At 47.2% G+C, this 12,261-nt stretch overlaps 1 protein-coding gene across 6 annotated transcripts in view; it reads right to left on the bottom strand.

Annotated features, from left to right (window-relative positions):
- Positions 1 to 12,261, bottom strand: part of ZNF395 (zinc finger protein 395) — a 62,760-nt gene that overhangs the window by 32,144 nt on the left and 18,355 nt on the right. The window contains exon 1 of one of the 6 annotated variants that reach the window (XM_053910653.2): positions 9,112 to 9,133. The exons of 2 other annotated variants lie outside the window; for them this stretch is intronic. The gene's annotated coding sequence lies outside the window, so the exon portion shown is untranslated. 3 more of the 6 variants (XM_053910651.1, XM_053910654.2, XM_053910650.1) reach the window with 3 other exon arrangements.

Genomic DNA, 12,261 nt, shown 5'->3' with positions numbered 1-12,261 from the left:
AAGAATAAATAAATAAATAAATAATAAAATCTTAAAAAAAAAAAGGCCAAATTCAATTTTCAGCAGCCCTGTGGCCACAAACTGAGTCCTGACCCATGCTGGAATGGTTCTCTCCATCCTTTCTAAAGCGACCCTAGAAGGGTCTCTGGAAAATGTTGGGGCCCATCTACGAACATTTCTGAAAGAGCTTACATCATGACATTGACTCAAAGACTGCACAGCTGGAGGTGTAACCTCTGTTCCACATTATCTTTCAGCCGTGACAACTTACCTAATAACCTGACCCTAAGAATTGGAGAGGACTTCGGAGGTCAGCCTAATTCCTGTCCTTCTCTTCTGCAGTATTCCTGCCCAACAGCATTCAACCCAACTTGAATACCTCCAACAATAGGAAGCTCACTCTTCCATGGGCAAACATTTCCATTGGTGGGCAGCTCTGCCAACTGGAAAATCCTTTTCCTATTGAACTGAAATCTGTTGTTCTAGTCTTCTGGGTAAAAGCAACCTTAAAGCTCATCAACTTCTGTGCACTCATTCTCCAGAGAAAACGTCCAAAGCTAGGGAGGATGAAGCAACTGTTCCATCCTTTGGTCACATCCCACACCCAGGAGCAAAACTGAACAAGTCTACTCTCTCCTATGCTTGAGAACCATGAAGATATCTGAAAGCTCCATTGGGTACCCACCCCATGAGTACACACCAGTCATTCCTGGTTCTACAACATCCTAGTCACCTTTCTGTGGACAGTCTTGCTTGTTTATGTTTCCTTTAAATCATGCCCCTGCCCCGGTGGTCCAAATGTCCATGACTAGCAGAAGTCATTAAAACTAGATCCTATGATTGGATGGATGAATTCCTGCTCCAGTTGTGAACTGGATTCAATTTTTAAAAGCCTCATCCCACTCGGGGCTCACATTAAACTCACACACAGTAGAACAATCTCAAAACTTTTTTCCCACGTGATCTGCCCCTCCTCAGCGCGCCTGGAGTACTACCAGGGTTACACTGTGCTTGTCTGTTTACCTGTGGGTCTGCCCCTTTCAAGCGGATCGCCAATTTCAGGTCAGGGACTATGTCACATTTTGTGATTCCAGTGCCTTATCCAGTGCGTGACACAAAGCAGGCAGGGACCCAAGATTTGTCACTGTATGAGCCATCTACTTTACCCCATCCTTCTCCCCAAAATAACGTTTTTTAAAATAGCAGTGTTAAGAGGGGAAAAAAGAAGACAAGCCACGGACTGGGAGAAAATACATGCAAACGATACAGCTGATGGAGGACTATTATCCATAATATACAAAGAATGCTTAAAACAATTCGAAAACAAACAACAGACACCTCACTAAAGAAAACCTACAGATGGCAAAAAAAAAAAAAGCACTTGAAAAGATGTCATCCCCTGTCATTAGGGAAATGCAAGTTAAATCAAGGTATCACTACATACCTATTAGAGTGACCAGAATCCAGAACGGTGACGAGACCAAATGCTGAGGAGGACGTGGAGCAACAGCAGCTCTCGCTCACTGCTGGTGGGAATGCAAAGTGGTGCGGCCACTTTGGAAGACAGTTGGGCGGTTTCTCCCAAAACTAAACATGCTCCAGCCATATGATCCAGCAATAGCGCTTCCTGATATTTACCCAAAGGAGCTGAAAACTCATGTCCATACAAAAGCCTTCACACAAATATCTACAGCAGCTCTATTCATAACTGCCAAAAGGTGGAAATAACCCAGATGTTCTTCAGTAGGTAAATTTAGGATAAACTATAGTACGTCCAGACACTGGAATATTATTCAGCACTAAAAAGAAATGAGTTATCAAGTCATGAAAAGCAATGAAGGAAGCTTAAATGCATATTAGTAAGTGAGAGAAGCCAAACTGGAAAGGCTGCACACTGTACGATTCCAACTCTGTGACACTGTGGAAAAGGCAAAACTGCCAAGACCATGAAAAGATCAGTGGCTGCCAGGGGCTGGGGTGCGGGAGGGATGAGCAGGCAGAGCACAGCGGTTCGGAGACAGTGAAAGCACTCTATACGACACTGTAACGCTGAATACGTTTCATTACACATTTGTCCAAACTCAGAATGCACAACACCCAGGGTGAGCCCTAATGTAAACCACGGACTTTGGGCGGCAACAACGTGTCAATGCTGGTTCATCGATTGTAACAAATGCACCACTCAGACAGGGACGCTGCCAGTGGGGGAGGCTGTGCACGTGTGGGGGAGGGGGTGTGTTGGGAAATCTGTACCTTCCTCTCAATTTTGCTATGATCTAAAACTGCTCTAAAAAGTAAAGTAGATTTAAATATACATATATAGCAGTGTTTTCCCCACTGTGATACACACACTTATTAAAAAATACACATAATAAATGTAATGTGGAAAAAAGAATGTCACTCAACTCGACCTATCTAGAAGCAACCAGTATTAAGTATTTCAGTATTAAAATTAGTAATTTCCCTCCAGTCATTTTCGATGTACTTTTGTTTCTTTAAGATTTGAAACCATATTGTAGATGCTCCTTAACGTTTTAAAAAATGTTCAGTTTATTTGCATTTAACACAATTATTATTATTTTTTTAATCCTCACCTGAGGATATTTTTTTTTCATTGCTTTTAGAGAGTGAGGAAGGGAGATAGAGAAACATCGATGGCAGAAAGAAGCATCACTCAATTGCCTCCCACACTCGCCCGGACCCAGGACGGGCACCGGACTGGGGGCGGCACACGCTGGTACCCAGACTTGGGGGTCAGACCTGCAACCTAGGCATGTGCCCTGACCATCAAACCCACAAACTTTCAGCCTTGGGGCACTGCTCCAACAACTGAGCCACACCCACCAGGGCTGCACCTTAACTTTTAGCAGAAAGACTTGCCCGTGTCATTTTCAAATTATTCCTAACCACTATTTCTAATGGCCATAATATTCTGTTATAAAGACACATTCATAGGATTCACTCACTTATAGACTACTTCCAGCCCACTCATATACCATTGGTCATTTATTTCCAGTTTTTAAATATAGTTAAAAAAATTCTGAATAATCTCTGTGCATAAAACATCATCTACATTTTGGATACGGTCTCACCTATATCTCTAGAAGTGGAAGAACATTTCAACACATTATAATTAAAATTTTAAAAACTAAGTCAGACTTTACATGTATCTCTTACTGAATTACCTTTTTCAACTTGGACACTCATTCTGGGTGATGTTGAACCTTGATTTACCTACTAAATAAGCAATCCCTCCCACCATCAACAAGGCTGACAAAACATACCTTCTGGATCTTCATCCACAAGCCTGGAAAAAATGTTGAACAGCTCAAAGCCGAGAATAGAATCCAATGGCAATCATTTGCAGACCCCCTTCCAGGCTGACTCAGTGCCACTAATTAACAGTTTTTGCCTATTAATAACACCATCAAATTAAGTAACACCATCCAGCCCACATTCTACTGCTTATTTAATATGGACCATCAGAGCTTAAGAAGCTGTTAAATACTTCCCTACAAAGCCAAAGTGGACCATAGCTGCTACATCGCAGAAACCAAACCATCACATAAAACAGGAAATAGATTTCATTTCACCTGATTTGGCAGACTCCTGGTGATCCTTGCATCCTCAGGCCACACATTTTTTAGCAAAAGCACTACAGTTTTGAATTTTTTAATGTTAGAAAAGCAGTATTTTAAGATTTTATTTAGTTTTAGAGAGAAGAGAAGGAAGGGGGAGAGAGAGACAGAAACATTGATACATTAATAGGTTGTCTCATACAATCCCAACTGGGGACCCGGCCCACAACCCAAACATGTGCCCTGATCGGGCATTGAACCAGTAACCTTTTGGTTTGCAGGCTGGCACTCAATCCACTGAGCCACATCAGCCAGAGCACAAAAAAAGCAGTATTTTAAAATAATTAGCCCTGGCTGGTATGGCTCAGTGGATGGAGATGCCGGCCTGCGAACGGAAAGGTTGTCAGTTCGATGCCTGATCAGGGCACATGCCTGAGTTGCCGGCCAGGTCCCCAGTTGGAGGCAACTGATCGATGTTTGTCTCCCTCTCTTCCTCCCTCCCTTCCACTTCCCCTCTCTCTAAAAATAAATAAGTAAAACCTTAAAATAATCAGATGTGCAACCTGTGAAAAACAGTGCGGCTTTTGCTCCATCCCTCTCACCTGTCGCTCACCTGGGAAAGTGTAACAGGTGGTTGTGGACTCCCGGGGTAACCCAAACTGCCTCAGGACCATGGAGACCGAAACTTACTTCCCCTGGTCCTAAAAGCAGCCGAGTTTTGCAGAAGCTGTCTGCATTAACGCCCGCGCTGGGATCAGTTATTTCGTATTGCGATTCTCTGGACCCTGGAGGCCTCCCCCGGGGCCACCCTAGGAGTAAGGACGTAAGGGAAGGAATGGCACCTCCGTGTTATTCCTTTATCACGGACTCACAGAACTGACGCTCCTGAGACTCTGATGTCGCGTGGCACGTGGCAGTCATGACTCCCACCTCACCAAGTTATGACCTCGACATCGTTCTCACACCTGCCAGGAGCCGCGATCCAACCATGGCAGCCAGCAGTGGAAAGTGGGAAGGCTTGGGAGATCTTGAGGTCACTAGAAATTTGCCTCACTACAGAGAATGTCTCAAAGCCCTCTAATTAGTACCATTCCAATCGATCCAAAAATACTGCAAAGTCCCAGCCAACAGCAACTCCGAAGGGGCTGCTGACTTGCCTAAAACAAATGATTTGCACACAAATATCTGAGGTTCCATAATGTCAGGCTCCTCTTGAAGACTCAGGTCGAAAACCCAAAGATCTGCCGGGCTAAGCAGGGAAGGTGAAGCGGCTGGATTGAGGCAACAGGGAGTACGGGGACTATGACAACTGACTCCCATACCCAGGGAGCAGCCACCACTCAGCCCTGGAAGCCTGCCTGACCGGATTCTTTAAGACAACCCCAAATCCAGAGGTTCTTCTGGATTGCTCCCAAGTCCAAACTGCAACATGTCTGAAGGCTGAACACATTTGAGCCACCTATTTACAACCTCTACGCTACATTTTAACCCTGACCCACCTTGCCAGCCTGATCTCCCCCTTCTCTCTATTCAACACTCTAGACACACGGTGTCCATCCCCAGCCCCAAGCCTTTGCCTGTGCTACACTTCCCACCTGGGCAGCACCAGCCAAGGTTCCTCCCACACTTCCTTCCCTATTCCAAAACAGTTTTTCCAAGCCACCCAGGCAGAGGCTGCTCACCCCTTCCTCTGATGTCTATGGGTGCTTATTTTCCATTTTGGCATTCGATCATTTTGCCTTGCTCTTTAATCGGGTATATCTTAACTCTCCAACTCGCCTGTCAACTTTCAGTCTCTTCCTCATGCTTCCTTCCATGTCCAGCAGCGGTAGGGGTTGCTCTGCACGTGAGCAGCTTAATAAATACTTACAAGATGTGAAAACTCTGTGTTTTTCAAACTGTGGGTTAGGACCTTTTACAGAGTGGTTAAGCCAGTTTACTGGGAGACAGTTTTAAATAAAAAGCAATAGAATAGAAAGTATCAGAAGAGATTGCATGAGGCCAAGGAAAGCAGTACTTCATGACCTTAAATTAGATTTTTACATACATGATTGAGTATACTAGGCCGTGATATAAATCTTATTTCTTAATGTAGGTCATGGTCAAAGCAGGGCAGAAAACACTGCTCTATAAAGAGTAAATTAGCTCAACATCTGCTCCATGCAATTTTTTTTTGACCATCATGTATTCCCTATAAAGAAAAAGTATCTGAGGGACACCTCTCCCTATGCAAGTCAGCTTCCCTGCTGGTTCACCCATCCTGCCTCTCAGAGTAAGGGGCGGAGGAACTGCAAATACATTCTCCACTCATTCTGCAACTTTCTGCAATCACCCTTCAAATTCACCAGTCCTCAAATGTTGCAAGTGGAGGTTTGGAGAATTTGTTCAGCAAATCACCCTAAGTCACCCTTGCAACAAGCAAGCAGAATTCAGAGCTCCAGAAAAAGCTCTGCCAGCAGGTTGCTGGCTTCCTAAGAACTGGCAGTGGTTCAGGCTAGGGCTGACCCGGCCCTGGGAAAGGCAGTATCCCCAAGCGCATAATTTCCACCTTGCTCCTTTGGATGATCTTACTCTCACCCATGAATGGGACACCAGCACTAGCCTGAAGGTCTCAGCAGAGAGCAAATCCAGAGATTTTGGACTCAGCTCATTTCAAAACCCAACAATTTATGTTTTTACCAAATTCCATTCTACTCCCCTTCAATCACCCTCATGGTTAGAAGAATAAGTGGCCCATTCTCCTTGGAGCCTCAGTTTCCCAGAGCTGTTGTGCCAAGTGCAGGTTCACGTCCAGGTGATGTCATCTGAAAGGCAATTCAGACCCTCACTAGCATCCTCTACTGACTCCCTATGACCAAGAAGATACCCCATTTATCTCAGGAGTGCCTTCCTTCTCCCAGCTTTGGCAGCCTTTCCCACACTACACACCCTGGTTTCCCCTCAATCTCAGAGTCACAATTTCTTGCTAGACAGCTATGTTTGTATTATGTTGGCAAATAAAAACTTCTCTGCAGGCTGAGTGTCAATTACTTCTCTCCAAAACACACATTTCCGATTTCTCGAGTTACTGACTATAGCAGCTCCAAGGCCCTGGCGTGTAATCAATTTCCACAAGGAATTAATTTCCATTCATCTCTTTCCTTCACCCTGCCCCTGTCAACAGATTATTGCAACAGTAATGTTTCTAAAACTCACCCTCTTTTCCATTTCCAGTTACCCCAGTCCAAACCGTGGGCACTCCACCACTGTACGTGGCTGTGTTGTCCCCTAGCATTTCGTTTTAAAACCTTTCCAATACCCTTTCACCATGTCACCCCCTGCCTCCCAAACTTTAATGCCTCCCCAGTACACACGGGGTAAAGTGCAATTTCCCAGTCTGGCTTTCTAGGACTTCCACAGTCTCAACCACTGCTCCTCTCCATCTTTATCCACTACTGTTCAGGCAATGGTCCCTGGCCTGGCCAAGGCCAGCTCCTTGTCGCGGGAAAGCCACATTCATTCGCACCTCATGGCCCATCTCAAGGGTCTCATCCTCCAGAAATATCGTCCTGTGACTTCTGCCCATGCTCCCTTCTCTGAACTCCAAGAGCACCTATTCTGGTTGCTGCATTTTAGGTTAATTGTGCCCTATTTTGAGTTTTACCTCACCTGCCCAGGTCCTCCCGTCTCCTCCAGGAGATTATAAATCCTAGAGGCCATCATCTCAGGTATCTTTTATACCCTCCCTCACTTAGGTCACTGTTTGTTTGAAACTCCTCTCCTCTGGTAGTCGTCCCTTTGCAACCTCTCACACCTGTTACTTCTTCCTCTCTGCCTTTGGGCCTTCGCCAGTGAGTTATTCTCCAGTGCATAACTTATTTCAGAACTTAGTACTGTAAATCCATTCCCCAACTCTAACCTTTCCTTTGATATTCCCCCATCCGCAGCTCTTACAGTAATTTACGCAGCCATAACACATTAATTTGAACTTGAGCTCTGAAATCACTTCCACCTGGTCAGCAGGCTCTCCAAGGCCTTAGATTCGTGTGCCTCCTATCACCTTCTAGAGAGCCTGGTGCGGTGCTGAGAACGCAGCGGCCCCTCAAAAGTACCTGTGCAGTTGAACTGAATTGCTCTGTTTCCTTGTGTTTCAAGTTCCCTGAGGCCCACACCTCTGTTTACAAAACACCTTAGGAGAGTGTCAAAAAAAAGACCTTCAGTGTCTGTTGATCACTCACTTTCAGGCAAACTACAGCAGACAGACTTTTCTGGAAAGAGGAGTGTAAAGAACATAGTGGTGGCCTACAGGTATCCATTGCGCCCGGCAGCCTGGCACCGTGCCTGCCTGGTGGAAGTGCTCCAAAGCCACCAGGAATTGGCCACAGCTGCCTGAAATCAAGGAGGCAGCGGCACCCCCTCACTGCCTGGCAGGTGGGCTTCTTCAGATTTCTCAGTCAACCCTAAAGTGAAGGTGCTGCGCCCTAAACTCCAAGGCAGGAGGTGGAAATGCTACCTTTGAAATTGTTTGCACAGGACACACTCGCCATCCAGGCCCCCACGAGGCACCCACATGCCCACAGTGCCAGCTCCCAGGCGGGCCAGGGGCCACCAGTGAGGAGAGGCAGGGTTAAGCGGCGCGGAAGTGGGGGTGGACAGAAGAGGACAGAAAGGGTGGGGGCCGGCCCCCGCGGTGGAGGGTGTGTCGCGCCGCGCGTCCCGGAGCCCGGCACTCGCTCGCTCGGTAGAGTGGGCAGGAACGCGCGGGGCGCCGAGAGGGCTGGGCTGGCGGCCCAGCCGGAAAGGGTCAGGGAGGGGGCAGGTCAATCTCCGTCGGAGAGACGACTCTGGACACACCGTTCAAAGTTGGGGAGGGGGTGCCTTGCCGAGCGCCGGCGGCTAGCGAGATAAACAAGGCGTTACACGGGAAAGCGGACGGCCACCCCCACCCAGCCAGCGCGGGCACTGCCGCAGCGTCCCCGCGCCCCGACTCGCCATTGCCCCCGCGCGCCGGCCTCCTGGGCCCTCAGGCCGCCGACCCGGCCCCCGCAGGCGTGCGGAGCGTGGGAAGTTCCGGGCCGCCCCCGTCCCCCCGCTGCAGCGACGCGAGGTCCCCGAGCAGCTCACCTCGCCCCGCCAACAGCAGCGCGGGCCGGGCAGCTCCGGCTTGGACAGCTCAGCTCGAGTCCGGGCTGCAGCTGCCGCCGCCCCTGCCCACCCACCCGGCGCAGCCCACCGCCCGGCTCCGCTCCGGCAGCCCGCCCGCCGAGGCTCCGTTCGCGCCCACCTGGCCGGCCTGCCTGCCCTCCCTCTCCGGGACACTGCGCTCACGTACGCGGCCGCGGCCACAACCCGGCCCGGATTCCCGCCCAGGAAGGGAGCGGAGGAGCGCGCCAACCAGCGAGTGAAAGAGCTAGACTTTGGGACACACCCCCCCGCCGCCCTCCCACGGCCCCCCACCCCCTTACCCCGCCCCCCAGCCCCCGGCTCCGCGCGCGCCCGCTGCCTGCGCGCCTCTCGCCGGCCACGCGCGCCAGTGCCCTCCCAGCACACCCACCGCACGCCTGGATGCACACCCCCGGGCCGCTTGTAGACAGTGGGCGCTCAATAAGTTACCGAGCGACTCCTCGCGCACATGCGCCCTTGAATCTGACCGAGTTATGACCCACCCCCCAAACTCCCCCCAAAATCGGAACCCGTGGCTGCAGCCCCGAATCAAACTTGAGTGCCTTTTTGCACTGAACCGCCAACTGAGCCAAAGTTTCTTGCAGTTGTTTTTCAGGCCTGGCTCTGGGACAGGCTTCCCCGAGAGAGGCCGCCCTGCCCCAAGGCGGGAAAGGAAGCCAGAAAACCCCAGGCACCACCGACGGGGCTTGGCGGGAGCGATAGCGACCCAGGCCTCGCAGCTGGGACCCGCCCGGGGCGCGAGCGAAGGCTGGAAAGAGAGGGAGGAGCATTAGAACCAACCTTTCCATTTTTTCTTTTGATTTAATGTTTTCTTCTCCATTTTATGTCATTTTACTCGATTTTACTCGTTGTAGTTGTATAGTGAGGCGTTATTTACTTTTTCTGGAGTGGGAGAAAGTTAACTATTAGCTTTCAGCCCTGTGTAAACAAGACCAGTTGCTTTTGGCACCGTTAGGCTCTGGCTTTTGTATAATTTGTAACAAGGAGAATTGAAACTGTTCCATTGTGTTGCTCTATGTTTTTCAGAGATAAGACCAGAGGCACAACGGTAATGCAGGGCCCCAGTGTCTATATGTGTGGGCCTGTATATTCATATTTAAATAGCTGTTAATGACTAGGAGAGTAATAATTGCCTCCACCAAAAAGTTTTTAAGTATTTTGGGGCATACTTGTTGAACGTGCAGTTAGCCTTCAACGTGAGGTACGCTGTTTTTCTTGCAGAGAGGCGGTGGGGAGTGTGCTGGAAAGGCCTAAAGGCTTTGCCCGTCAGACAAGCCCGGCCTGCAATCCTGATTAAACTGCTGAACAAGCTTTGTGAGCTTCAGCGGGTTCTTTTATCTCCCTGAACCTCAGCTTCTTAATTTGTAGGATGAAATTTTTTAAAAAAGAAAGGAGGTATATAGCTCCTTGCTCAGAACAAAGAAGCAATAAATATTATTTTCCTTCCCCTATTTCCCACCATTGGTTAAATAAGAAAAATTTCCAAATAGAACCAAAATTCCTAGAGGACATTGGTTCTCAACTGAGGGCAATGTGTGGACACATTTTTGTCAATGTTTTTGAAATACTTTAATTTGTGTATATCCACAAATTTGCCTCATATCCACTTTTTTCAATTATGTTTGATATTCAGTATCACTTTTAAATAGTTTCAGGTGTACTGCAGTGGTTAGAGAATCACATGACTTATGAAGTGATCCCCATAATTGTAGTACTTAGCACCATGCATAGTTATTACATTATTGATTATATTCTCTGTGCTGTACTTTACAGCCCTTCCACTACTTTGTAACTGCCGATTTGCCCTTATTAATCCCTCCGCCTTTTTCATCCGGCTCCCCAACGCCCCTCCCCTCTGGCAGCCCTCTGTATCTCTGAGTCTGTTTCTGTTGTGTTTGTTTATTTTGTTCTTTAGATCCCATGTGTAAGTAAAATCGTGTGGTGTTTGTCTTCTTCTGACTTATCTCGCACAGCATAATACCCTCTAGGACCATCCATGTTGTCACAAATGGCACGATTCCATTCTTTTTATGCTGAATGACGGAGAAACGTTCCATGGTATGTACGCACCACATCTTCTCTACCCACTTGTCTGTTGATGGGCACTTGAGTTGTTTCCATATCTTGGTTATTGCAAATAATGCTGCAATGAATATAGAGCTGCATATGTCTTTTTGAATTAGCATTTTGGATTCCTTCAGATAAATAACCAGAAGTGGAGTTGCAGGGTCATAAGGTATTTTTAATTTTTTGAGGAACCTTTCTCAAAAATGAAGACAGTTTGGATTGTTATGAAACTGGGGGTTGCTACCAGCATCAAATAAATATAGGCTCACAATGGTAGTTAACATCCTGCAGTGCCCAGGACAGTGCTCTGCCGCCTCCCTACCCCCCCCCCCCACACACACACACTACAAAGAAGGACCAGGTCTAAAATGTCAATCATGCCACTGTGGAGAAATCCAGCTATAGGAAAATTCTGCCTTTTAACTCTCTTCCTCAAGGAAACATTCTTTTTTTTTAAATATATTTATTGATTATGCTATTACAGTTGTCCCATTTCCCCCCCCCACTCCACTCCATTCTGCCCACCCCCTCCCTCCCACATTCCACCCCCACAGTTCATGTCCATGGGTCATACTTCTAAGTTCTTTGGCTTCTACATTTCCTACACTATTTTTACCCTCCCCCTGTCTATTTTCCACCTATCATCTATGCTACTTATTCTCTGTACCTTTACCCCCCTCTCCCCCTCCCACTCCCTCTCAGATAAGGTCAAGTTAAAGAAGCTCATCATCACCAAGCCCTTATTATATGAAATGTTAAAGGGAGTTACCTAAGAAAAAGAAGATCAAAAATAGGAACAGTAAAAATGACAGCAAACTCACAGTTATTAACGGCCACACATAAAACAAAAACGAGAGCAAACTAGGAAACATTCTTTTTTGCCTTGAAAAGAACATCAAGAATGAAGGCATTCAGAGGATCGCAGCAATTATATTAATACCCAAACCCTCCCCTTAATATGAAGGTGCAGACTTGAATTTTACATTTTATCATTAAAGGAATATTTTTGTCAATCAACAATGCACGCTCCCTTTCTCTTAAGGTATCTTATATATTATGTATCACTACAGGTCATAAATAACTTTATGGTCTTGTTTTCCTTTTTCCTCAAACAGCAGGTATTTACTCACTTCCCCGTAAGGAAGGAAGTGTTCTCATATTCTCTGCTAAGTCCCTCACCTATCCTGAAGTTTATGATACATTCTCTGCCCCCAAGGAACATACAACCTAGTTGGAAATGGATTAATGCACATGCAACAATTAAGGAATAATACAAGATAGCAGGTAATTAAGCTTAATTGCAGCACCCAGATTCAGGTGGCTCAGAAGAGAGGGCAACGGGTTCCCCCAGCAACAGTCCAGTACTGCCTATGAGGCTGAAGTGTTCGGTAAACGTTTGCCGAATGAAATTAAATAGAAAAAGTTTTTCACACGAGCTAGGACTCAAGCTAGC

This window comes from Desmodus rotundus, chromosome 9, assembly GCF_022682495.2.
Source record: "Desmodus rotundus isolate HL8 chromosome 9, HLdesRot8A.1, whole genome shotgun sequence".
Lineage (NCBI taxonomy): Eukaryota > Metazoa > Chordata > Mammalia > Chiroptera > Phyllostomidae > Desmodus > Desmodus rotundus.
The sequence above is the reverse complement of the archived record's forward strand: the minus strand, read 5'-3'. Positions and strand labels throughout refer to the sequence as shown.